At 41.4% G+C, this 25,303-nt stretch overlaps 1 long non-coding RNA gene across 1 annotated transcript; it reads left to right on the top strand.

The window, feature by feature from the left end:
• The first annotated feature begins 8,568 nt into the window (after window positions 1–8,568).
• Window positions 8,569–13,976, top strand: LOC119544680. The gene is made up of 3 exons (XR_005218899.1): window positions 8,569–8,854; window positions 11,548–11,729; window positions 13,474–13,976. It is a non-coding gene; the product is annotated as an uncharacterized LOC119544680 (long non-coding RNA).
• The last annotated feature ends 11,327 nt before the right edge of the window (window positions 13,977–25,303 follow it).

The raw sequence follows: 25,303 nt of genomic DNA, 5'->3' as shown, positions 1-25,303 counted from the left end.
TTGAAGTGGGGTCCCTTTCCCTTAATCCCAAAACATCTGCAAAGCAATAGTGTTGTGTAAACAGCATTAGGCCATTGGGGGGGGGGGGAGTGAGACTGAGCCTGTACCAGTTTAAAGAAATCAAAACTTTACCGTTTAGGGGAGGCAAAGCTGTGGTTGCACGCATCAGCCAAGCGTAACCCTTTTTTTTTTTTTTTTTTTTTTTTTTTTTTTGAGTCCAAAACTGCTGATTTATTATTATTCTTTATGCATTTGCCTTTTAGATCCTGGAGGAAGTAAAAAGTGGAATTACAAACCAAAAATACATTAGTACTAGTATTTATATTTACTCATGTCATTACCCTCACTGGAGATCTTTATTCCTTCTTGTGGCTTCCATCTATTGGCTATTGTCCTTTCCTTTCTTTTTTTTTTTTTTTTTTTTTTTATCATCATTTTATTGAGATATATTCACATACCACGCAGTCATACAAAACAAATTGTACTTTCGATTGTTTACAGTACCATTACATATTTGTACATTCATCACCTAAATCAATCCCTGACACCTTCATTAGCACACACACAAAAATAACAAGAATAATAATTAGAGTGAAAAAGAGCAATTGAAGTAAAAAAGAACACTAGGTACCTTTGTCTGTTTGTTTGCTTCCCCTACTTTTCTACACATCGATCCATAAACTAGACAAAGTGGAGTTTGGTCCTTATGGCATTCCCAATCCCACTGTCACCCCTCATAAGCTACATTTTTATACAACTGTCTTCGAGATTCATGGGTTCTGGGTTGTAGTTTAATAGTTTTCAGGTATCCACCACCAGCTACCCCAATTCTTTAGAACCTAAAAAAGGTTGTCTAAAGTGTGCGTAAGAGTGCCCACCAGAGTGATCTCTCGGCTCGTTTTGGAATCTCTCTGCCACTGAAGCTTATTTCATTTCCTTTCACATCCCCCTTTTGGTCAAGAAGATGTTCTCCATCCCACGATGCCGGGTCTACATTCCTCCCCGGGAGTCATATTCCACGTTGCCAGGGAGATTCACTTCCCTGGGTGTCTGATCCCACGTAGGGGGGAGGGCAGTGATTTCACCTTTCAAGTTGGCTTAGCCAGAGAGAGAGGGCCACATCTGAGCAACAAAGAGGCATTCAGGAGGAGACTCTTAGGCACAAATACAGGGAGGCCTAGCCTCTCCTTTGCAGCAACCGTCTTCCCAAGGGTAAAACTTATGGTAGAGGGCTCAACCCATCAAACCACCAGTCCCCTATGTCTGTGGTCATGTTAGCAACCATGGAGGTGGGGTAGGCGAATACCCCTGCATTCTCCACAGGCTCCTCAAGGGGGCACTACATCGTTTTTGTTTTTTTTTTTTTTTTTTTCCTTGTTTGTCTTTTTTCTTTCTTTCTTTTTTTTTTTTTAACTTTCCTTCTTTTTTCAAATCAACTGTATGAAAAAAAAAGTTAAAAAGAAAACAAACATACAATAAAAGAACATTTCAAAGAGACCATAGCAAGGGAGTAAGAAAAAGACAACTAACCTAAGATAACTGCTTAACTTCCAACATGTTCCTACTTTACCCCAAGAAAGTTACATACTATAGCAACATTTCAGTGAACTTGTTCCTACTACATCCATTAGAAATTAACAGACCATAGTCATTTCTGGGCATCCCCAGAACGTTAAATAGCTTATCTGTTCTTCTTGGATTATTGTTCCCCCTTCCTTAATTGCTCTCTACTGCTAGTTCCCCTACATTCTACATTATAAACCATTTGTTTTACATTTTTCAAAGTTCACATTAGTGGTAGCATATAATATTTCTCTTTTTGTGCCTGGCTTATTTCGCTCAGCATTATGTCTTCAAGGTTCATCCATGTTGTCATATGTTTCACCAGATCATTCCTTCTTACTGCCGCGTAGTATTCCATCGTGTGTATATACCACATTTTATTTATCCACTCATCTGTTGATGGACATTTGGGTTGTTTCCATCTCTTGGCAATTGTGAATAATGCTGCTATGAACATTGGCGTGCAGATATCTGTTCGTGTCACTGCTTTCCGATCTTCCGGGTATATCCCGAGAAGTGCAATCGCTGGATCGAATGGTAGCTCTATCTCTAGTTTTCTAAGGAACTGCCAGACTGACTTCCAGAGTGGCTGAACCATTATACAGTCCCACCAACAATGAATAAGAGTTCCAATTTCTCCACATCCCCTCCAGCATTTGTAGTTTCCTGTTTGTTTAATGGCAGCCATTCTAACCGGTGTTAGATGGTATCTCATTGTGGTCTTAATTTGCATCTCTCTAATAGCTAGTGAAGCTGAACATTTTTTCATGTGTTTCTTGGCCATTTGTATTTCCTCTTCAGAGAACTGTCTTTTCATATCTTTTGCCCATTTATAATTGGGCTGTCTGTACTATTGTCATTGAGTTGTAGGATTTCTTTGTATATGTAAGATATCAGTCTTTTGTCAGATACATGGTTTCCAAAAATTTTTTCCCATTGAGTTGGCTGCCTCTTTACCTTTTTGAGAAATTCCTTTGAGGTGCAGAAACTTCTAAGCTTGAGGAGTTCCCATTTATCTATTTTCTCTTTTGTTGCTTGTGCTTTGGGTGTAAGTCTAGGAAGTGGCCTCCTAAAACAAGGTCTTGAAGATGTTTTCCTACATTATCTTCTAGGAGTTTAATGGTACTTTCTTTTATATTGAGATCTTTGGTCCATTTTGAGTTAATTTTTGTGTAGGGGGTGAGGTAGGGGTCCTCTTTCATTCTTTTGGATATGGATATCCAACTCTCCCAGCCCCATTTGTTGAAAAGACCATTATGGCTCAGTTCGGTGACTTTTGGGGGCCTTATCAAAGATCAGTCGGCCATAGATCTGAGGGTCTATCTCTGAATTCTCAATTCGATTCCATTGATCTATATGTCTATCTTTGTGCCAGTACCATGCTGTTTTGGCAACTGTGGCTTTATAATAAGCTTCAAAGTCAGGGAGTGTAAGTCCTCCCACTTCGTTTTTCTTTTTTAAAGTGTCTTTAGCAATTCGAGGCATCTTCCCTTTCCAAATAAATTTGATAACTAGCTTTTCCAAGTCTGCAAAGTAGGTTGTTGGAATTTTGATTGGGATTGCATTGAATGTGTAGATGAGTTTGGGTAGAATTGACATCTTAATGACATTTAGCCTTCCTATCCATGAACATGGAATATTTTTCCATCTTTTAAGGTCCCCTTCTATTTCTTTTAGTAGAGTTATGTAGTTTTCTTTGTATAGGTCTTTTACATCTTTGGTTAAGTTGATTCCTAGGTACTTGATTTTTTTAGTTGCTATTGAAAATGGTATCTTTTTCTTGAGTGTCTCTTCAGTTTGTTCATTTCTAGCATATAGAAACATTACTGACTTATGTGCATTAATCTTGTATCCCGCTACTTTGCTAAATTTGTTTATTAGCTCTAGTAGGTGTATCGTTGATTTCTCAGGGTTTTCTAGATATAAGATCATATCATCTGCAAACAATGACAGTTTTACTTCTTCTTTTCCAATTTGGATGCCTTTTATTTCTTTGTCTTGCCGGATTGCCCTGGCTAGTACTTCCAGCACAATGTTGAATAACAGTGGTGACAGCGGGCATCCTTGTCTTGTTCCTGATCTTAGAGGGAAGGCTTTCAGTCTCTCACCATTGAGTACTATGCTGGCTGTGGGTTTTTCATATATGCTCTTTATCATGTTGAGGAAGTTTCCTTCAATTCCTACCTTTTGAAGTGTTTTTTATCAAAAACGGATGTTGGATTTTGTCAAATGCTTTTTCAGCATCTATTGAGATGATCAATTGATTTTTCCCTTTCGAGTTTTAATGTGTTGTAATACATTGATTGTTTTTCTTATGTTGAACCATCCTTGCATGCCTGGAATGAACCCCACTTGGTCATGGTGTATGATTTTTTTAATGTGTCTTTGGATTCGATTTGCAAGTATTTTGTTGAGGATTTTTGCATCTATATTCATTAGGGAGATTGGCCGGTAGTTTTCCTTTTTTGTAGCATCTTTGCCTGGTTTTGGTATTAGATTGATGTTAGCTTCATAAAATGAGTTAGGTAGTGTTCCATTTTTTTCAATGTTTTGAAAGAGTTTGAGTAAGATTGGTGTCAGTTCTTTCTGGAAAGTTTGGTAGAATTCCCCTGTGAAGCCATCTGGCCCTGGGCATTTATTTGTGGGAAGATTTTTGATGACTGATTGGATCTCTTTGCTTGTGATGGGTTGGTTGAGGTCTTCTATTTCTTCTCTGGTCAGTCTAGGTTGTTCATATGTTTCCAGGAAATTGTCCATTTCTTCTACATTATCCAGTTTGTTGCCATACAGTTGTTCATAATATCCTCTTATAATTTTTTTAATTTCTTCAGGATCTGCAGTTATGTCACCTTTTTCATTCATTATTTTGTTTATATGGGTCTTCTCTCTTTTTGATTTTGTCAGTCTAGCTAGGGGCTTGTCAATCTTGTTGATCTTCTCAAAGAACCAACTTTTGGTGATATTTATCCTTTCTATTGTTTTTTTGTTCTCTATGTCATTTATTTCTGCTTTAATCCTTGTTATTTCTTTTCTTGTACTTGGTTTAGGATTGGTTTGCTGTTCATTTTCTAGCTTCTTCAGTTGATCCATTAGTTCTTTGATTTTGGCTCTTTCTTCCTTTTTAATATATGCGTTTAGTGCTATAAATTTCCCCCTTAGCACTGCTTTTGCTGCATCCCATAGGTTTTGGTATGTTGTGTTCTCATTTTCATTCGTCTCTATATATTTAGCAATTTCTCTTGCTATTTCTTCTTTAACCCACTGATTGTTTAGGAGTGTGTTGTTTAACCTCCAGGTATTTGTGAATTTTCTAAGTCTCTGATGGTTATTGACTTCTAATTGTATTCCATTGTGGTCAGAGAATGTGCTTTGAATAATTTCAATCTTTTTAAATTTATTGAGGCTTGTTTATGTCCCAGCATATGATCTATTCTGGAGAAAGTTCCGTGAGCACTAGAAAAGTATGTGTATCCTGGTGATTTGGGATGTAATGTCCTGTAGATGTCTGTTAAATCTAATTCATTTATCAGATTGTTTAGGTTTTCAATTTCCTTATTGGTCTTCTGTCTGGTTGATCTATCTATAGGAGAGAGTGATGTGTTGAAGTCTCCCACAATTATTGTGGAAACATCAATTGCTTCCTTTAGTTTTGCCAATGTTTCTCTCATGTATTTTGTGGCACCTTGATTGGGTGCATAGACATTTACGATTGTTATTTCTTCTTGCTGAATTGCCCCTTTTATTAGTATGTAGTGGCCTTCTTTGTCTCTCAAAACATCCCTGCATTTGAAGTCTATTTTATCTGAGATTAATATTGCTACACCTGCTTTCTTTTGGCTGTAGCTTGCATGAAATATTTTTTTCCATCCTTTCACTTTCAGTTTCTTTGTGTCCCTGTGTCTAAGATGAGTCTCTTGTATGCAACATATTGATGGTTCATTTTTTTTGATCCATTCTGCGAATCTATATCTTTTAATTGGGGAGTTTAATCCATTTACATTCAACGTTAAAACCGTGAAGGCATTTCTTGAATCGGCCATCTTATCCTTTGGATTATGTTTGCCATATTTTTCCCTCTCTCTATTAATATCCTTTATTGTACCCACACCGAATTTCTTTAGTACTGAACCTTTCTCCAAGTCTCTCTGTCCTGTCTTTGTTTCTCTGTCTGTAGGGCTCCCTTTAGTATCTCCAGTAGGGCAGGTCTCTTGTTAGCAAATTCTCTCAGCATTTCTTTGTCTGTGAAAAATTTAAGCTCTCCCTCAAATTTGAAGGAGAGCTTTGCTGGATAAAGTATTCTTGGCTGGAAATTCCTCTCACTCAGAATTTTAAATATATCGTGCCACTGCCTTCTCGCCTCCATGGTGGCTGCTGAGTAGTCACTACTTAGTCTTATGCTGTTTCCTTTGTATGTGGTGAATTGCTTTTCTCTTGCTGCTTTCAGAACTTGCTCCTTCTCTTCTATGTTTGACAGTGTGATCAGTATATGTCTCGGAGTGGGTTTTTTTGGATTTATTCTATTTGGAGTTCGCTGAGCATTTATGATTTGTGTATTTATGTTGTTTAGAAGATTTGGGAAGTTTTCCCCAACAATTTCTTTGAATACTCTTCCTAGACCTTTACCCTTTTCTTCCCCTTCTGGGACACCAATGAGTCTTATATTCGGACGTTTCATATTATCTATCATATCCCTGAGGTCCATTTTGAGTTTTTCAATTTTTTTCCCCATTCTTTCTTTATGTTTTCATTTTCCATTCTGTCATCTTCCAGGTCACTGATTCGTTGTTCAACTTCCTCTAGTCTTGTACTATGAGTGTCCAGAATCTTTTTAATTTGGTCAACAGTTTCTTTAATTTCCATAAGATCATCCATTTTTTTATTTAGTCTTGCAATGTCTTCTTTATGCTCTTCTAGGGTCTTCTTGATTTCCTTCATATCCCGTACTAGGGTCTCATTGTTCATCTTTAGTTCTTTGAGTAGCTGCTCTAGGTGTGTCTCTTCTGGTCTTTTGATTTGGGTGCTTGGGCTTGGGTTATCCATATCGTCTGTTTTTTTCATATGCTTTATAATTTTCTGTTGTTTTTGGCCTCGTGGCATTTGCTGACCTTGATAGGGTTCTTTTAGGGTTTGTAGATCAGTTGAAGTCCTTATCTCTAATTTATCAGATCTACAGCTTCGTGGAGTACACTTTCTCTAACTAACCAGCAGGTGGCGTCCACGAGCCACCTGTTCTCCACAAGCCAGATCTCCCCTGCTTAGCCTTTTTGGTGAGTGGGGGAGTGAGTCTTGTGGGGCCCAATTGGTGTCCCAAGCTTGCGTGTGTAGTTGGTGTTGCCTGCCCTGTATGTGGGGCGTGTTTCTGGGCAGACGGGGAGGGGGGGTGGCCCTAACAATCAAATCTCCCTGATGATCCTAGAGTTTTAAAGCTACTGCAATAGTCTAATCCTTCAGTTCAGTCCTGCCACAGTTTGTCTCTGCCACTGACCCACAAGTCTTTGGTATTGGTGTATGGCTCCTGAGACTTGCAAGTGGGCCCCTCTTCCAGGCTGTGCACCCCGGGTCCTCTGTTGAGGGATGACTGTGCTATGTCGCAGGTGAGTGCCGTCCCCCCAGGGCAGTTCTGGGCTGCTGGGCTGTGTTGGGAGGCTCCCAGTCTGCTCAGATGATGGCTGAATGGGGCTTTGTTAATTCACACTGCTCCCCCTTCCCAGCTCTGGGACATTCAGCTGAGGTTGCAGGGAAGGCTAATGTCCACGCCCAGTTTTGTGGTGTGTGCCTGTTATTTGAAGCACTTCCGTCACACTGGGTTGTCTGGGGCAGCTCTGGGCTATGGGGCTGGCGATGGGCAGGAGTGTTTCCTGTCCACCAGGATGATGGCTGTGAGCGGACACCCCCCTTTTCTTGGGAAGTTGTGTTGTTTAGTGAATTTTCTCAGCCACTGGATTATTGCCTTTTGTCTCAGAGCTCTCTTAGTTCTGCTCTTGACTTGACGTGCCCAAATTTCAATTCTTTGAAGCTTTCTGTATTGAGCTTCTTAGGGTAATTGTTTTAGAAAAAGAAAAAGGATTTAAAAAAAAAAAAAAAAAAAAAACGGCCCTCCTCAGAGATCTAATGGGTTATTGAAATGCTAATAGACAAAGCAACCAGGGCCATTAAGGAAAAGTGCCCAGGGCAGAGAGATCAGCCTTGCTTCGGGATTTGCATATGCGCCTCAAGGCCTGATCTCCGCCCTTCCCCTTTCTGTGTTCACCAGAACTCCAAAAATCCTCTGCTTTTATTTTGGAGTTTTTCGTGTTGTTTTTTTTCTATGCCTGTCTCCTCTCTGCTGGGCTGGCTGCTCTCAGAGTCTCTGGTGTCTGGCCTCAGTCTATCTATGGTTGGAGTTTGAATCAGTAGAATGAGTTTCCGGTAAGAGCAGCCACTGCAATTCTCCCTTCTCCTTCCTGGAGCTGACAGCCCCTCCTCCCCCGGGACTGAGCCTGGCAGGGAGGGGCGCGGGTCCCCTGGCCGCAAAAACTTACAGATTTCGCTGATCTCAGCAGTTCCACGTTCTCATGAGTGTTGTATGAAGTATGCCCAAAGACAGATTGCTCTGTGGTGTCCAGTCCACGCAGTTCCTGGCTTTTTACCTACTTTCCTGGAGGAGTAACTAAAACATACAGCTCACCAGTCTGCCATCTTGCCCCGCCTCCAAGCGTAACCCTTTTAACAATAACTGCTCCAGGTCCAAGTGAAACTTTTTGTAACCCTTTAATAATCAATAGCTGCTCCAGTCCCAAGTGAAACTCTTTGTGAAATTGTTTCTGTGAAATTGTTTTGTATGATCAATAACTGCTCCAGTTCCAAGTGAAACTCTTTGTGTAATTGTTTTTGTGATCAAGAGCTAAACTGCCAACTCTGCTTCTGTTAGAATAGCTTGCTTGCTTGTGTTTCTAGGATACGGTTTCTGCCTATATAAGGCACCAGCACGCACAGGTGGGGGCTGCTTGCTGAACTCCCTGCGCGGAGTGAGAGACGGCAGCCGCCTGCTAGCTGGCTAATAAAAGGCTCTTTAAATTCTGTTTGGCTGTCTCGTACTTTACCTCGTGGGCACCGTAACATTTGGAGGCCCCAGCAAGATATATCTCAGCGTTTGCTGAGGCTCGTAGGTCGAGACAAAGGTCTGACTACCGGCCCTCCCCCAGGGGGTGCGCGCTGAGAGACGTTCCTCAGCCCCGGCGGAGAACCGAGTGGTCAAGCCTCGAAATTCAAAAATCCGCCTCTGGAGCCGTCTGGACGTGGGCCCACAATGGTAAGAGATCTCTAATCTGGTCTGGTGGGGTACCCCTTTAGGGTCTTTAGGAGGGCTGGACGCAGCCATAACTCCAAGACCTGGCCTCAGACCACGACGGTGGCTGATGGCCTCAGGTTCAGGTTTTGGTTAGTCTCTGTTTTGTGTTTTGTTGTTAGTGTCTTTGTTCTGTTCTGTTTCTGTTTTGTCAACCATCAGTCTCTGTCTGCTTCTGCTTGCTCTCCATTGCAGTGTTTCTTAAAAAATTTTCAGGACTTCCACCGACAAGCTGCAGGGTTGGAAGCCACTGTTAACCCAGGAACTCTCCGGACCCTTTACAAATTCAAATGGCCAACCTTTCCAGGTTCTAATTGCCCCCCCCCCCCCCGAGGGCACTCTAAATTTCCTAATTACCTTTCAGGTTCAAAGAATCATTTACGGGAGTGCAAGACACCCGGATCAGATTCCCTATATTGAAACCTGGATCGGCATCCTCACTGACCACCCCAAATGGCTTAATCATTTTTCTGCATATTGCTGTCCACAGGCTCCAGGAGGGCTGGGGTGGGGGTGAACAGGCCCTTTGTCTGGAGGCAGCAGCACGTGGCTACAGACTCGGGTGTTGCCTTCCTGCTGCCGGTCCAGGCAAGCAAACCTATCCCCATGGTTTGAGTGCTGGTAAACAAGCACTGGAGTGGTAAGCAGGTGCCAGGACCTGCCTCTAGCCAGGGCGCAGGCTTTCCCCTGTGCAACGGGCTGCCAGTAAATTATTTGTCAATGATCAGCAGTCACCAGCTGGACACTGACTGGAGAGAGCAGAGAAGGGTCCCTAAGTATGCGAGCCAGGGAGTGGTCCCCAACATCCTTTGTTTTTGGTATTTCTGTTCCATCATGGGTCACAGGACATCTGTCTGCTTGTACATCCATGGGTGTCCAGGAGCCAGTGTGTTCCCAGATCCTGGAGACATGCCAGCCCCCTGGGAGGTGGTGTTGACTGCTGGCTTGGTGCTTAAAAAGTAGCTCATCTTTTCTTAGTGACACCACTTGCTTTTCGTCTTGCAGCCTCTGACCTCAGAGAATCCTTTTGTACTTTCTAGAAATGGCAGACCACTGTTGGGGAGTGTCGGCCAGAGCCCCACTGAACAGCATATTTGGGCATCAGAAACAGCCACATGGAAAGGAAAAGGTCGGGGGGGGGAGGTTAGTGAAGACAAGTGGCTTCTCTGCGTTCAGCCAGGAGGTGGGGGTGGGAGCAGAGGCTCCCCATGGGGCACGGTAAGCCTCACGCTTGTCCCTGTGACTGAACTGTGCTAGAGCTGACCCGCCAGGTGATAGCTGTCCCGCTGGAGCCCACCTGTCTATGTCTGAGGCACCATGATGGTACGAGTGCTGCATGTCCTCATGGGAACCCTGCTGGAGGCCAGAGGCCACTTCCCTGGGCAGGGGGTGAGGCAGGCCACCTGAGGGCAGGGAGGCATGGGCTGCCCCTTGGATCCCTGGGACTAAAATTGTTCAACACCTAAACCATCCAAAAAGCAAGATGTGCTCATTCTAAAGGGCCACCCAAAAGGCCCCCAGTCCTCAACCCCCCACAAGATAGTCCCCCCTTATCACGGCCCCCACCTTATTCCATAGAACCCTCTGCCCCTAGTGCGGGGCCCTTTCTGGAAATAGTTCAGGTTCCCCCCCTACCGTAAGTTCAGGAGGACCCCTTGTTCCCACTCTGAAGTTTGTAAATATCTTTTAATACTCATTTTTAAAATGGTTTTATATTGCAGAAGTTCATGGTATATCATTTAATGTCAAAATGAAACCATTTTACTTCAATGTTATTAAAAAGGTTTGTTTTATTAGAAAAGTAAATGTGTTGTTGCAGTATTTTGTGGCCTGTTTAAAGGCTTTTGTTCAGCAAAGTGAATGTAAAATACAGTAAAATGTTAAGTTGCCATCTACTTTATGAAATCCATCAACTTAAAATTTTTTTAACTCTATCAAGGAAGTGAAATGTGCAATAAATAGTAAGTATGCAGTCATGTTTTTATGTCATGTTTAGAAATCCATAAAATTGCTCTTCCATGGTTCTTAAATGACATAAAGTAATTGTGCAATGTTACTAATGGTGAACCTAGCAAGCTGCATTCAAATTCAAATATGCTGAAATGAGTAATCCAACAAAATTCTATTTCAATCAAATCCTCATCCCTTGACCTTGTGTGAAAAAAGTACTCTCCTTCCAATAAAAAATTATCACAGAGGTTCATTAAATGAGACTCTGACCCAGTGTTCTTACTGTATTTTACATGCGCCCTCCCCTCCAAACTCCCGGTGCTGCAGCCCACCTGAAGCCAGGCCTGAGGTGCCATGCCCCTAGGGGGAGGAAAAAAAAAAAAAAAAAAACCTCAGTCCTTTATTTGTTCAGGCCCCTAATGCTGAGGTCCGGCTACTCTACCTCACTGGGCTGGGCAGGGGTCCCTGCTGCTAACTCCCTCCTCAAGGAGGGACCCAGAATTTAGTTTCTGGTCTCTCCATCCAACCCTGCTCCAGCTGAAACTTTTGGTATTTATTCTGGGCAAAAGCCCAGACAGTATACTTTATATTGATTGCTTCAATTTATATTTATTAAGCACCTACTGTTTTAGGTGCTAGGAATACAAGAGGGTCAAAACCCCCAAGAACTAATCTCTTTGTTAGAGTCCGTTTTCTTTACCCATCAGCCCACATAGGAAGACTATCAACAACTTCTGCAAACCCTTTTCACGTCAGAAGAGGAAGAGAATCCGTGCCCAGGGATGGAAACTAGTCGTGGGGCCAGACAATCTACCTACCACGGAAGCAGACTGCCTCAAAACTGTTTTTCTTTTCACCCAACCCCGATGGGACCCTAACATAAATTAAGGTAAGGAGGCTCTCGAACGGTACCACCAGACTCTAATGGGGGCTCTCCAAGCAGCAGCATGGAGGCCTACAAATATGTCCAAAGTAACTAAGGTAATTCAGAGGACCAGAGTCCCCTGCTGCTTTTCTAGAGCGCCTCCAGGAAACTTACTGGTTATATACCCCTGTAGATCCGGAGGTGCCAGAGAACAGGCAAGCAATTAATATTGCTTTTGTCACCCAGTCAGCCCCAAATATAAGGAAAAAATTACAGAAGTTAGAAGGCTTTGAGGGAAAGGTACTAAGCGAGTTGGTGAAGGTTGCTCAACAAGTTTTCACTAATAAAGAGTGTTCCGAAGACAAATAAAAAAAAAATGGCAAAGGTCCTACTTGCCATGAGTGAAAACCAGGCACGAAATAAAAACCAAAAAAGGAACCAAAAATTCGAAAAAAAAGTCGGGAGGAGGTAATAGACTGTCCAGTAAGAAAGAAGGACGAAGAGGGCCCCCTCTAAGCCAAAGCCAATACGCATTCTGTAAAGAGGAGGGAGCCTTTCAGACTCTAAAAAAGGTACTCACTCGGGCCTCAGCCTTAGCACTCCCAAATCTCAAAAAGCCTTCCCAGCTGCATGTAGCCAAGGCACAAAGGGCAGCAAAAGGAGTGTTAACACAGTGCTTGGGGCCATGAAACGGGTCGTAGCCTATCTTTCAAAGCACCTCAATCCAGTTACGCAGGCTGGCCTAACTGTCTACACGGACAGCCGGTATGTGTTTGCCACCACATACGTGCATGAAACCATCTACCAGGAATGTGGTCTCCTAACCTCCAGAAAAAAATACACCCGAAGCAAAAAAAATGCTTTCGCTAACCAGACGGCCAAAGAAGCAACCCTAAAACCAGTGGGGCCTCTTCAAGCTTTGCCCCTCCTACCGCCCCGGGTACTAAAAGCTACCCCAACTTATTCAAACTCTAATATTTGGCTACTCCAAAATCCCCCAGCAGAAGCACTGGGAAGAAACTTAATTTTCCAAACACATCAAAGTACACACTTGAAAAGGACAAAATTAGCTAAACTGCTAAAAACTGACTTTTACATACTTAAGCTTTTTCAGGTAGCAAAAGAAGTAAGCAAAAAAATGTCATGTCTGTGCTCAAGTCAACTCAAGTCATGTAAGTACCCCTGCTGCCCCCGGTCACCGCCTAAGAGGTCAACTTCCAGGAAAGCAATAAAAAATAAACTTCACGGAACTGCCTCCTGGACCGGGGGATACAAGTACTTACTTGTGCTGGTGAACACCTTCTCAGGATGGATTAAAACCTACCCAACTCGGTCAGAGTGAGCTCAAGTAGTAGCTAAGAAAGTATTAGCCAAAATTATCCCTCGGTTTAGCTTACCAATAGCAATGGGGTCTGACAATGGTCCGGCTTTTATAGCCCAAGTTACTCAAAATTTGGCAAGAGCATTAGGAATTAAATAGAAGTTACACTGCATTTACAAACCGCAAAGCTTAGGGCAGGTAAAAAAATAATAATAATAAATAAATAAATAATAATAAATCAAACACTTAAAAACCCTCACCAAACTTAAACTAGAGACTGGCGGGAACCGGGTAAGTCTCCTTCCGTTTGCCTTGCTCAAAGCTAAATGCACTCCTTATGTAAAAGGTATTACCCCTTATAAACCCATGTTCAGCAGGCCACCCCCACTTCTCCCCAAAATAGGGGAGGAACAGCTTGCCCTTTTAACTAACTCTAAACTTCTCAAGTCCTTACAGGCCTTGCAGTATAACTCCAGAAACAACCACTGCACCATCCGCGCCCACCACCCGAAACCTGACGCCGTGAGAACAGGAATCCCTACGGCTGACTCTTTGAAGTAAACTGGAACTTACTGGAAGCGGTCAATAAGTACCTAGGTGGGGGACATGCAGAATTGTAAGGCTTTCGCTGTAAAAACCTAAACTTAGAACAGAAACTATAAAATAGTCAGCACTATATCTGTCCACTAAAAAGTACCTCAGCAGCATGTGGGGAAAAAAAATTATTATTTCTGTTACAGTTAGGGCTATAAAACTATAGCCCCATTAAAAAAATGTAAACCATCTGTTAAGGGTCACAAAAAATAAAAGGCCAGAAGCTCCTACTAAAAATTGTGCAATTAAAAACTATAACCCTGTTACTTTTAAACCACAGCAGTTTTGGAAGAATTCCCAGTGGTTGGAAAAAAAAAAAACATGAAAATTGCGCCTATATGTATTAAGACTTTAGGTAACTTTCAAAGACAAAAAACATGTTTCCAGTTCCCTCAATTCCCCCTATCTGCTTCTCCTTATGCTAATTCTTGTGCCTCTGTACTACTCTGGCAAGGGAGGTAAAAAGCACCTCGGGCTAACTAGCCTCCAACAAGTCAAGTCAAGCAAGAAGGACAAATATTAGTGCCGGTACTCCTTGAACTTAAAGTAGCCGGAGCAGCCGCAGTAAAAACTGCAGCATTTGTCACAGGAAACCAAAACTTTAAAATCCTTAGTAAACTCATGGTTTTATCCTCAAAAGAAACAATGATTTGATTCTCCCTAAAAACCAGTGGGGAATGAAGTGGGGTCCCTTTCCCTTAATCCCAAAACATCTGCAAAGCAATAGTGTTGTGTAAACAGCATTAGGCCATGGGGGGTGGGGAGTGAGACTGAGCCTGTACCAGTTAAAGAAATCAAAACTTTACCGTTTAGGGGAGGCAAAGCTGTGGTTGCACGCATCAGCCAAGCGTAACCCTTTTAACAATAACTGCTCCAGGTCCAAGTGAAACTTTTTGTAACCCTTTAATAATCAATAGCTGCTCCAGTCCCAAGTGAAACTCTTTGTGAAATTGTTTCTGTGAAATTGTTTTGTATGATCAATAACTGCTCCAGTTCCAAGTGAAACTCTTTGTGTAATTGTTTTTGTGATCAAGAGCTAAACTGCCAACTCTGCTTCTGTTAGAATAGCTTGCTTGCTTGTGTTTCTAGGATACGGTTTCTGCCTATATAAGGCACCAGCACGCACAGGTGGGGGCTGCTTGCTGAACTCCCTGCGCGGAGTGAGAGACGGCAGCCGCCTGCTAGCTGGCTAATAAAAGGCTCTTTAAATTCTGTTTGGCTGTCTCGTACTTTACCTCGCGGGCACCGTAACAGTCTCTTTAAAGCAGTTTTGGCCTTTTCTATCAAGCTCCTCACAACTCTTCCAGAAACTCCCCATTATCCATTTAAAAAGCCATTCCAACATGTTTGGTATTTGCAAACTCAGCAGCAAAAGCACCCCACTTCTCTGGTACCAAAATCTGTCCTAGTTTGCTAATGCTGCAGAATGCAAAACACCAGAGATGGATAGGCTTTTATAAAACGGGGGTTTATTTCACTACACAGTTACAGTCTTAAGGCCACAAAGCGTCCAAGGGTACCTTCACTGGAGGATGGCCAATGGCGTCCGGAAAACCTCTGCTAGCTAGGAAGGCAGCCGCCGTCTGCTCCAAAGCTCTGGCCTCAAAATGGCCTTCTCCCAGGACGTTCCTCTCTAGCAAGCTTGCTCCTCTTCAAAACATCACTCCCAGCTGCACTCCCTTTTCCTCCTCCCCAAGTCAGCTCATTTATATAGCTCCACTGATCAAGGCCCACCCTGAATGGGTAGGGTCACACCTCCATGGAAACATCCCATCAGAATCATTACCCACAGCTGAGTGGGGCACATTCCAAGCAAATCTAACCAGCACCAAAACGTCTATCCCACAAGACCACAAAGATAATGGCATTTGGGGGACACAATACACTCAAACCAGCACAATAATTTACCTAGAAAAAAGTGTAAGATGAAGAATATAGAAATCTGTAGACAAATATGTCAATCAGCATGTATAATACTTTCAGTAATGCATGTCAGCTGTTGTAAATATTCTATGGTTTTCATTTCAATTTTACTGGTTATTAAATATTAACTCCAACGTAGTATTATTATGGAAGATTAAGAATATAGGAGTGTTTGGTATTTTGTCCCTTCTCAAGTCTTACCATCTGTTAACTTAGGCATGTCACTGAGCTTCATTCTAGTGACTACACTTTTTACCTCAGAGATAAATAACAACTTCTAAATATTCCATTGAAAAACTCAGTGTTTATTCTTTACCAAAGAATCCCTTGAAAATATTCTTTACTGGGCTTTTCCTGGCATCACCTAAAATTCCCCTTTTTTAGATAATATTTTCTAATGTATAATTATTCTAGGGAAGTGAATTAAGCAACTTAATTGCATCAGACAGAATTCACTCCAAATGGCCCGAGGGAAAAATAAACTTGATATACTTAGACATTGTCATTTCCTGGACAATGAGGAATCTTCTCTGAGCATTTGCACTTCCGATGGAATTTTCTCTGTCCTACCATCAGGAGCTGCATATTTCCACAGTCCGCTCACCATGAAGTGGGCCTTTTGGAATGCTGTCCTTGTCCTGGCCATCTCTGTGTGGGCTGCCTTTGCAATTGGTGAGTTACATACCCTTGCTCTGCCTACATTTCTGCAGTATATTCAGAATCACAGGAAAATTAGAGGTTGAAGTGTAAGTCCCCTTCAGTTTTTTTTTTTTTTTCATACAAAACAAATTGTACTTTCGATTGTTTACAATACCATTACATAGTTGTACATTCATCACCTAAATCAATCCCTGACACCTTCATTAGCACACACACAAAAATAACAAGAATAATAATTAGAGTGAAAAAGAGCAATTGAAGTAAAAAAGAACACTGGGTACCTTTGTCTGTTTGTTTGCTTCCCCTACTTTTCTACACATCCATCCATAAACTAGACAAAGTGGAGTTTGGCCCTTATGGCATTCCCAATCCCACTGTCACCCCTCATAAGCTACATTTTTATACAACTGTCTTCGAGATTCATGGGTTCTGGGTTGTAGTTTAATAGTTTCAGGTATCCACCACCAGCTACCCCAATTCTTTAGAACCTAAAAAAGGTTGTCTAAAGTGTGCGTAAGAGTGCCCACCAGAGTGATCTCTCGGCTCGTTTTGGAATCTCTCTGCCACTGAAGCTTATTTCATTTCCTTTCACATCCCCCTTTTGGTCAAGAAGATGTTCTCCATCCCACGATGCCGGGTCTACATTCCTCCCCGGGAGTCATATTCCACGTTGCCAGGGAGATTCACTTCCCTGGGTGTCTGATCCCACGTAGGGGGGAGGGCAGTGATTTCACCTTTCAAGTTGGCTTAGCCAGAGAGACAGGGCCACATCTGAGCAACAAAGAGGCATTCAGGAGGAGACTCTTAGGCACAAATACAGGGAGGCCTAGCCTCTCCTTTGCAGCAACCGTCTTCCCAAGGGTAAAACTTATGGTAGAGGGCTCAACCCATCAAACCACCAGTCCCTTATGTCTGTGGTCATGTTAGCAACCATGGAGGTGGGGTAGGCAAATACCCCTGCATTCTCCACAGGCTCCTCAAGGGGGCACTACATCTTTTTTTTTTTTTTTCCTTGTTTGTCTTTTTTCTTTCTTTTTTTTTTTTTTAACTTTCCCTTCTTTTTTAAATCAACTGTATGAAAAAAAAAGTTAAAAAGAAAACAAACATACAATAAAAGAACATTTCAAAGAGACCATAACAAGGGAGTAAGAAAAAGACAACTAACCTAAGATAACTGCTTAACTTCCAACATGTTCCTACTTTACCCCAAGAAAGTTACATACTATAGCAACATTTCAGTGAACTTGTTCCTACTACATCCATCAGAAATTAACAGACCATAGTCATTTCTGGGCATCCCCAGAACGTTAAATAGCTTATCTGTTCTTCTTGGATTATTGTTCCCCCCTTCCTTAATTGCTCTCTACTGCTAGTTCCCCTACATTCTACATTATAAACCATTTGTTTTACATTTTTCAAAGTTCACATTAGTGGTAGCATATAATATTTCTCTTTTTGTGCCTGGCTTATTTCGCTCAGCATTATGTCTTCAAGGTTCATCCATGTTGTCATATGTTTCACCAGATCGTTCCTTCTTACTGCCGCGTAGTATTCCATCGTGTGTATATACCACATTTTATTTATCCACTCATCTGTTGAAGGACATTTGGGTTGTTTCCATCTCTTAGCAATTGTGAATAATGCTGCTATGAACATTGGCGTGCAGATATCTGTTCGTGTCACTGCTTTCCGATCTTCCGGGTATATACCGAGAAGTGCAATCGCTGGATCGAATGGTAGCTCTATATCTAGTTTTCTAAGGAACTGCCAGACTGACTTCCAGAGTGGCTGAACCATTATACAGTCCCACCAACAATGAATAAGAGTTCCAATTTCTCCACATCCCCTCCAGCATTTGTAGTTTCCTGTTTGTTTAATGGCAGCCATTCTAACCGGTGTTAGATGGTATCTCATTGTGGTCTTAATTTGCATCTCTCTAATAGCTAGTGAAGCTGAACATTTTTTCATGTGTTTCTTGGCCATTTGTATTTCCTCTTCAGAGAACTGTCTTTTCATATCTTTTGCCCATTTTATAATTGGGCTGTCTGTACTATTGTCATTGAGTTGTAGGATTTCTTTGTATATGCAAGATATCAGTCTTTTGTCAGATACATGGTTTCCAAAAATTTTTCCCATTGAGTTGGCTGCCTCTTTACCTTTTTGAGAAATTCCTTTGAGGTGCAGAAACTTCTAAGCTTGAGGAGTTCCCATTTATCTATTTTCTCTTTTGTTGCTTGTGCTTTGGGTGTAAAGTCTAGGAAGTGGCCTCCTAATACAAGGTCTTGAAGATGTTTTCCTACATTATCTTCTAGGAGTTTAATGGTACTTTCTTTTATATTGAGATCTTTGGTCCATTTTGAGTTAATTTTTGTGTAGGGGGTGAAGTAGGGGTCCTCTTTCATTCTTTTGGATATGGATATCCAACTCTCCCAGCCCCATTTGTTGAAAAGACCATTATGGCTCAGTTCAGTGACTTTGGGGGCCTTATCAAAGATCAGTCGGCCATAGATCTGAGGGTCTATCTCTGAATTCTCAATTCGATTCCATTGATCTATATGTCTATCTTTGTGCCAGTACCATGCTGTTTTGGCAACTGTGGCTTTATAATAAGCTTCAAAGTCAGGGAGTGTAAGTCCTCCCACTTCGTTTTTCTTTTTTAGAGTGTCTTTAGCAATTCGAGGCATCTTCCCTTTCCAAATAAATTTGATAACTAGCTTTTCCAAGTCTGCAAAGTAGGTTGTTGGAATTTTGATTGGGATTGCATTGAATCTGTAGATGAGTTTGGGTAGAATTGACATCTTGATGACATTTAGACTTCCTATCCATGAGCATGGAATATTTTTCCATCTTTTAAGGTCCCCTTCTATTTCTTTTAGTAGAGTTATGTAGTTTTCTTTGTATAGGTCTTTTACATCTTTGGTTAAGTTTATTCCTAGGTACTTGATTTTTTTAGTTGCTATTGAAAATGGTATCTTTTTCTTGAGTGTCTCTTCAGTTTGTTCATTTCTAGCATATAGAAACATTACTGACTTATGTGCATTAATCTTGTATCCTGCTACTTTGCTAAATTTGTTTATTAGCTCTAGTAGGTGTATCGTCGATTTCTCAGGGTTTTCTAGATATAAGATCATATCATCTGCAAACAATGACAGTTTTACCTCTTTTCCAATTTGGATGCCTTTTATTTCTTTGTCTTGCCGGATTGCCCTGGCTAGCACTTCCAGCACAATGTTGAATAACAGTGGTGACAGCGGGCATCCTTATCTTGTTCCTGATCTTAGAGGGAAGGCTTTCAGTCTCTCACCATTGAGTACTATGCTGGCTGTGGGTTTTTCATATATGCTCTTTATCATGTTGAGGAAGTTTCCTTCAATTCCTACCTTTTGAAGTGTTTTTATCAAAAACGGATGTTGGATTTTGTCAAATGCTTTTTCAGCATCTATTGAGATGATCAATTGATTTTTCCCTTTCGAGTTTTTAATGTGTTGTAATACATTGATTGTTTTTCTTATGTTGAACCATCCTTGCATGCCTGGAATGAACCCCACTTGGTCATGGTGTATGATTTTTTTAATGTGTCTTTGGATTCGATTTGCAAGTATTTTGTTGAGGATTTTTGCATCTATATTCATTAGGGAGATTGGCCGGTAGTTTTCCTTTTTTGTAGCATCTTTGCCTGGTTTTGGTATTAGATTGATGTTAGCTTCATAAAATGAGTTAGGTAGTGTTCCATTTTTTTCAATGTTTTGAAAGAGTTTGAGTAAGATTGGTGTCAGTTCTTTCTGGAAAGTTTGGTAGAATTCCCCTGTGAAGCCATCTGGCCCTGGGCATTTATTTGTGGGAAGATTTTTGATGACTGATTGGATCTCTTTGCTTGTGATGGGTTGGTTGAGGTCTTCTATTTCTTCTCTGGTCAGTCTAGGTTGTTCATATGTTTCCAGGAAATTGTCCATTTCTTCTACATTATCCAGTTTGTTGCCATACAGTTGTTCATAATATCCTCTTATAATTTTTTTAATTTCTTCAGGATCTGCAGTTATGTCACCTTTTTCATTCATTATTTTGTTTATATGGGTCTTCTCTCTTTTTGATTTTGTCAGTCTAGCTAGGGGCTTGTCAATCTTGTTGATCTTCTCAAAGAACCAACTTTTGGTGATATTTATCCTTTCTATTGTTTTTTTGTTCTCTATGTCATTTATTTCTGCTTTAATCCTTGTTATTTCTTTTCTTGTACTTGGTTTAGGATTGGTTTGCTGTTCATTTTCTAGCTTCTTCAGTTGATCCATTAGTTCTTTGATTTTGGCTCTTTCTTCCTTTTTAATATATGCGTTTAGTGCTATAAATTTCCCCCTTAGCACTGCTTTTGCTGCATCCCATAGGTTTTGGTATGTTGTGTTCTCATTTTCATTCGTCTCTATATATTTAGCAATTTCTCTTGCTATTTCTTCTTTAACCCACTGATTGTTTAGGAGTGTGTTGTTTAACCTCCAGGTATTTGTGAATTTTCTAAGTCTCTGATGGTTATTGACTTCTAATTGTATTCCATTGTGGTCAGAGAATGTGCTTTGAATAATTTCAATCTTTTTAAATTTATTGAGGCTTGTTTTATGTCCCAGCATATGATCTATTCTGGAGAAAGTTCCGTGAGCACTAGAAAAGTATGTGTATCCTGGTGATTTGGGATGTAATGTCCTGTAGATGTCTGTTAAATCTAATTCATTTATCAGATTGTTTAGGTTTTCAATTTCCTTATTGGTCTTCTGTCTGGTTGATCTATCTATAGGAGAGAGTGATGTGTTGAAGTCTCCCACAATTATTGTGGAAACATCAATTGCTTCCTTTAGTTTTGCCAATGTTTCTCTCATGTATTTTGTGGCACCTTGATTGGGTGCATAGACATTTACGATTGTTATTTCTTCTTGCTGAATTGCCCCTTTTATTAGTATGTAGTGGCCTTCTTTGTCTCTCAAAACATCCCTGCATTTGAAGTCTATTTTATCTGAGATTAATATTGCTACACCTGCTTTCTTTTGGCTGTAGCTTGCATGAAATATTTTTTTCCATCCTTTCACTTTCAGTTTCTTTGTGTCCCTGTGTCTAAGATGAGTCTCTTGTATGCAACATATTGATGGTTCATTTTTTTTGATCCATTCTGCGAATCTATATCTTTTAATTGGGGAGTTTAATCCATTTACATTCAACGTTAAAACCGTGAAGGCATTTCTTGAATCGGCCATCTTATCCTTTGGATTATGTTTGCCATATTTTTCCCTCTCTCTATTAATATCCTTTATTGTACCCATACCGAATCTCTTTAGTACTGAACCTTTCTCCAGGTCTCTCTGTCCTGTCTTTCTTTCTCTGTCTGTAGGGCTCCCTTTAGTATCTCCAGTAGGGCAGGTCTCTTGTTAGCAAATTCTCTCAGCATTTCTTTGTCTGTGAAAAATTTAAGCTCTCCCTCAAATTTGAAGGAGAGCTTTGCTGGATAAAGTATTCTTGGCTGGAAATTTTTCTCACTCAGAATTTTAAATATATCGTGCCACTGCCTTCTTGCCTCCATGGTGGCTGCTGATAGTCACTACTTAGTCTTATGCTGTTTCCTTTGTATGTGGTGAATTGCTTTTCTCTTGCTGCTTTCAGAACTTGCTCCTTCTCTTCTATGTTTGACAGTGTGATCAGTATATGTCTCGGAGTGGGTTTTTTTGGATTTATTCTATTTGGAGTTCGCTGAGCATTTATGATTTGTGTATTTATGTTGTTTAGAAGATTTGGGAAGTTTTCCCCAACAATTTCTTTGAATACTCTTCCTAGACCTTTACCCTTTTCTTCCCCTTCTGGGACACCAATGAGTCTTATATTCGGACGTTTCATATTATCTATCATATCCCTGAGGTCCATTTCGAGTTTTTCAATTTTTTTCCCCATTCTTTCTTTTATGCTTTCATTTTCCATTCTGTCATCTTCCAGGTCACTGATTCGTTGTTCAACTTCCTCTAGTCTTGTACTATGAGTGTCCAGAATCTTTTTAATTTGGTCAACAGTTTCTTTAATTTCCATAAGATCATCCATTTTTTTATTTAGTCTTGCAATGTCTTCTTTATGCTCTTCTAGGGTCTTCTTGATTTCCTTCATATCCCGTACTATGGTCTCATTGTTCATCTTTAGTTCTTTGAGTAGCTGCTCTAGGTGGTGTGTCTCTTCTGGTCTTTTGATTTGGGTGCTTGGGCTTGGGTTATCCATATCGTCTGGTTTTTTCATATGCTTTATAATTTTCTGTTGTTTTTGGCCTCGTGGCATTTGCTGAACTTGATAGGGTTCTTTTAGGGTTTGTAGACCAGTTGAAGTCCTTATCTCTAATTTATCAGATCTACAGCTTCGTGGAGTACACTTTCTCTAACTAACCAGCAGGTGGCATCCACGAGCCACCTGTTCTCCACAAGCCAGATCTCCCCTGCTTAGCCTTTTTGGTGAGTGGGGGAGTGAGTCTTGTGGGGCCCAATTGGTGTACCAAGCTTGCGTGTGTAGTTGGTGTTGCCTGCCCTGTATGTGGGGCGTGTTTCTGGGCAGTCGGGGAGGGGGGGTGGCCCTAACAATCAAATCTCCCTGATGATCCTAGAGTTTTAAAGCTGCTGCAATAGTCTAATCCTTCAGTTCAGTCCTGCCACAGTTTGTCTCTGCCACTGACCCACAAGTCTTTGGTATTGGCGTATGGCTCCTGAGACTTGCAAGTGGGCCCCTCTTCCAGGCTGTGCACCCCGGGTCCTCTGTTGAGGGATGACTGTGCTATGTCACAGGTGAGTGCCGTCCCCCCAGGGCAGTTCTGGGCTGCTGGGCTGTGTTGGGAGGCTCCCAGTCTGCTCAAATGATGGCTGAATGGGGCTCTGTTAATTCACACTGCTCCCCCTTCCCAGCTCTGGGACATTCAGCTGAGGTTGCAGGGAAGGCTAATGTCCACGCCCAGTTTTGTGGTGTGTGCCTGTTATTTGAAGCACTTCCATCACACTGGGTTGTCTGGGGCAGCTCTGGGCTATGGGGCTGGCGATGGGCAGGAGTGTTTCCTGTCCACCAGGATGGTGGCTGTGAGCGGACACCCCCCTTTTCTTGGGAAGTTGTGGTGTTTAGTGAATTTTCTCAGCCACTGGATTATTGCCTTTTGTCTCAGAGCTCTCTTAGTTCTGCTCTTGACTTGACGTGCCCAAATTTCAATTCTTTGAAGCTTTCTGTATTGAGCTTCTTAGAGTAATTGTTTTAGAAAAAGCAAAAAGGATTTAAAAAAAAAAAACAAAAAAAAAACGGCCCTCCTCAGAGATCTAATGGGTTATTGAAATGCTAATAGACAAAGCAACCAGGGCCATTAAGGAAAGGTGCACAGGGCAGAGAGATCAGCTTTGCTTCGGGATTTGCATATGCGCCTCAAGGCCTGATCTCCGCCCTTCCCCTTTCTGTGTTCACCAGAACTCCAAAAATCCTCTGCTTTTATTTTGGAGTTTTTCGTGTTGTTTTTTTTCTATGCCTGTCTCCTCTCTGCTGGGCTGGCTGCTCTCAGAGTCGCTGGTGTCTGGTCTCAGTCTATCTATGGTTGGAGTTTGAATCAGTAGAATGAGTTTCCGATAAGAGCAGCCACTGCAATTCTCCCTTCTCCTTCCCGGAGCTGACAGCCCCTCCTCCCCCGGGACTGAGCCTGGCAGGGAGGGACGCGGGTCCCCTGGCCGCAAAAACTTACAGATTTCGCTGATCTCAGCAGTTCCACGTTTTCATGAGTGTTGTATGAAGTATGCCCAAAGACAGATTGCTCTGTGGTGTCCAGTCCACGCAGTTCCTGGCTTTTTACCTACTTTCCTGGAGGAGTAACTAAAACATACAGCTCACCAGTCTGCCATCTTGCCCCGCCTCCCCCTTCAGTTTTATTTAATCCTAAATCCTCATGTTACAGATATAGAAACAGAGGCCCACAGAATGAAAGGATTCACACAACTCTAATGATCATTAGTAACAAAGCTAGGACTTGAATCCAAATCTTCCAAATCCAAGACCTTGAACTTTTCAAAATTGTTGGTTACTGTCCAGGACATTCACACCTTAGAAATGTTCATTCCTGGAGTTTGTATATTTAATATCTCAAATCCATGAAGAACTGCATTAGACTCTGTGGAAGTAATATCAGATTTTATTTAGTTAATGGATGGTCTTAGAGTAAGTGGTATTCATAGTTAACTGTAGGGTATGTCTGAAAACCTTAACACATTCTTCTTCCATTTGGCTCTGAAACTCTTTTACCTTCAATCTCTTACTCTCTATTGAGTCATTTCTTCACTTAAAACATTATTTTTCAAGCCTTGCACATCTTAAGAGGCTACTGTAATGAATAGGAAAATATTCCTCATGGTTCTCACATCTTATGAAAAAAACAGACAAACCAAAGTCTTCTCTCCCCTCCCCTTCCCTATTCAGTTTAATCCTGCTTGGAGACAACTAGATATACTTCCTCATCTTTCACCCAGTCTTCATCCCTATTCAAGACACTGCCCTGCTAATATAAAATAGCCATCGGCATCAGCCTCCCTGCAAGCCCACTGTGTGACCTTTAGGCTGTGTCTTATGCCAGCCCTCCATGGTGAATATACTGTTACTCAAACAAAGTGGAATATTACATCTTTCTTGAAAATCACTCTGTACTTGGCCTCATTGTTGTCTGGCCTTATATTTTCCCATTTGATAGAACACCTCATATATCACATAAATCCATATTCCTCTCAAGTTTTCACACCAATGACCCTTCCTCAATGAAGTTTCTCATCATTATTTCCCCAAAATATTTCTTATATTCTCTTTAACTGTCCCCTTTGGCTTCAGTCTGAATTCCTCCAACCTATCATCTAAGCTGTTACAAGAATTGCCTTTTTTGGTACAAATCTTATCTTAGTTCTGCTGTGCTAAACACAAAGGTCTTTGTGATATGACTTTTACTATTATGCTAACTTTCTCAGAAGCCAATTATTTACATATTCAATCAGTGCATACTCTGTGCCAACCCTGACTGGAAACTAGTCTAGGCTTTGCTTATGTGGCAGGAATAGTCAGTCCTTGGCCTCACAGTATG

Source organism: Choloepus didactylus, chromosome 1 (genome assembly GCF_015220235.1).
Source record: "Choloepus didactylus isolate mChoDid1 chromosome 1, mChoDid1.pri, whole genome shotgun sequence".
In the NCBI taxonomy this organism is placed as follows: domain Eukaryota; kingdom Metazoa; phylum Chordata; class Mammalia; order Pilosa; family Megalonychidae; genus Choloepus; species Choloepus didactylus.
The sequence above is the reverse complement of the archived record's forward strand: the minus strand, read 5'-3'. Positions and strand labels throughout refer to the sequence as shown.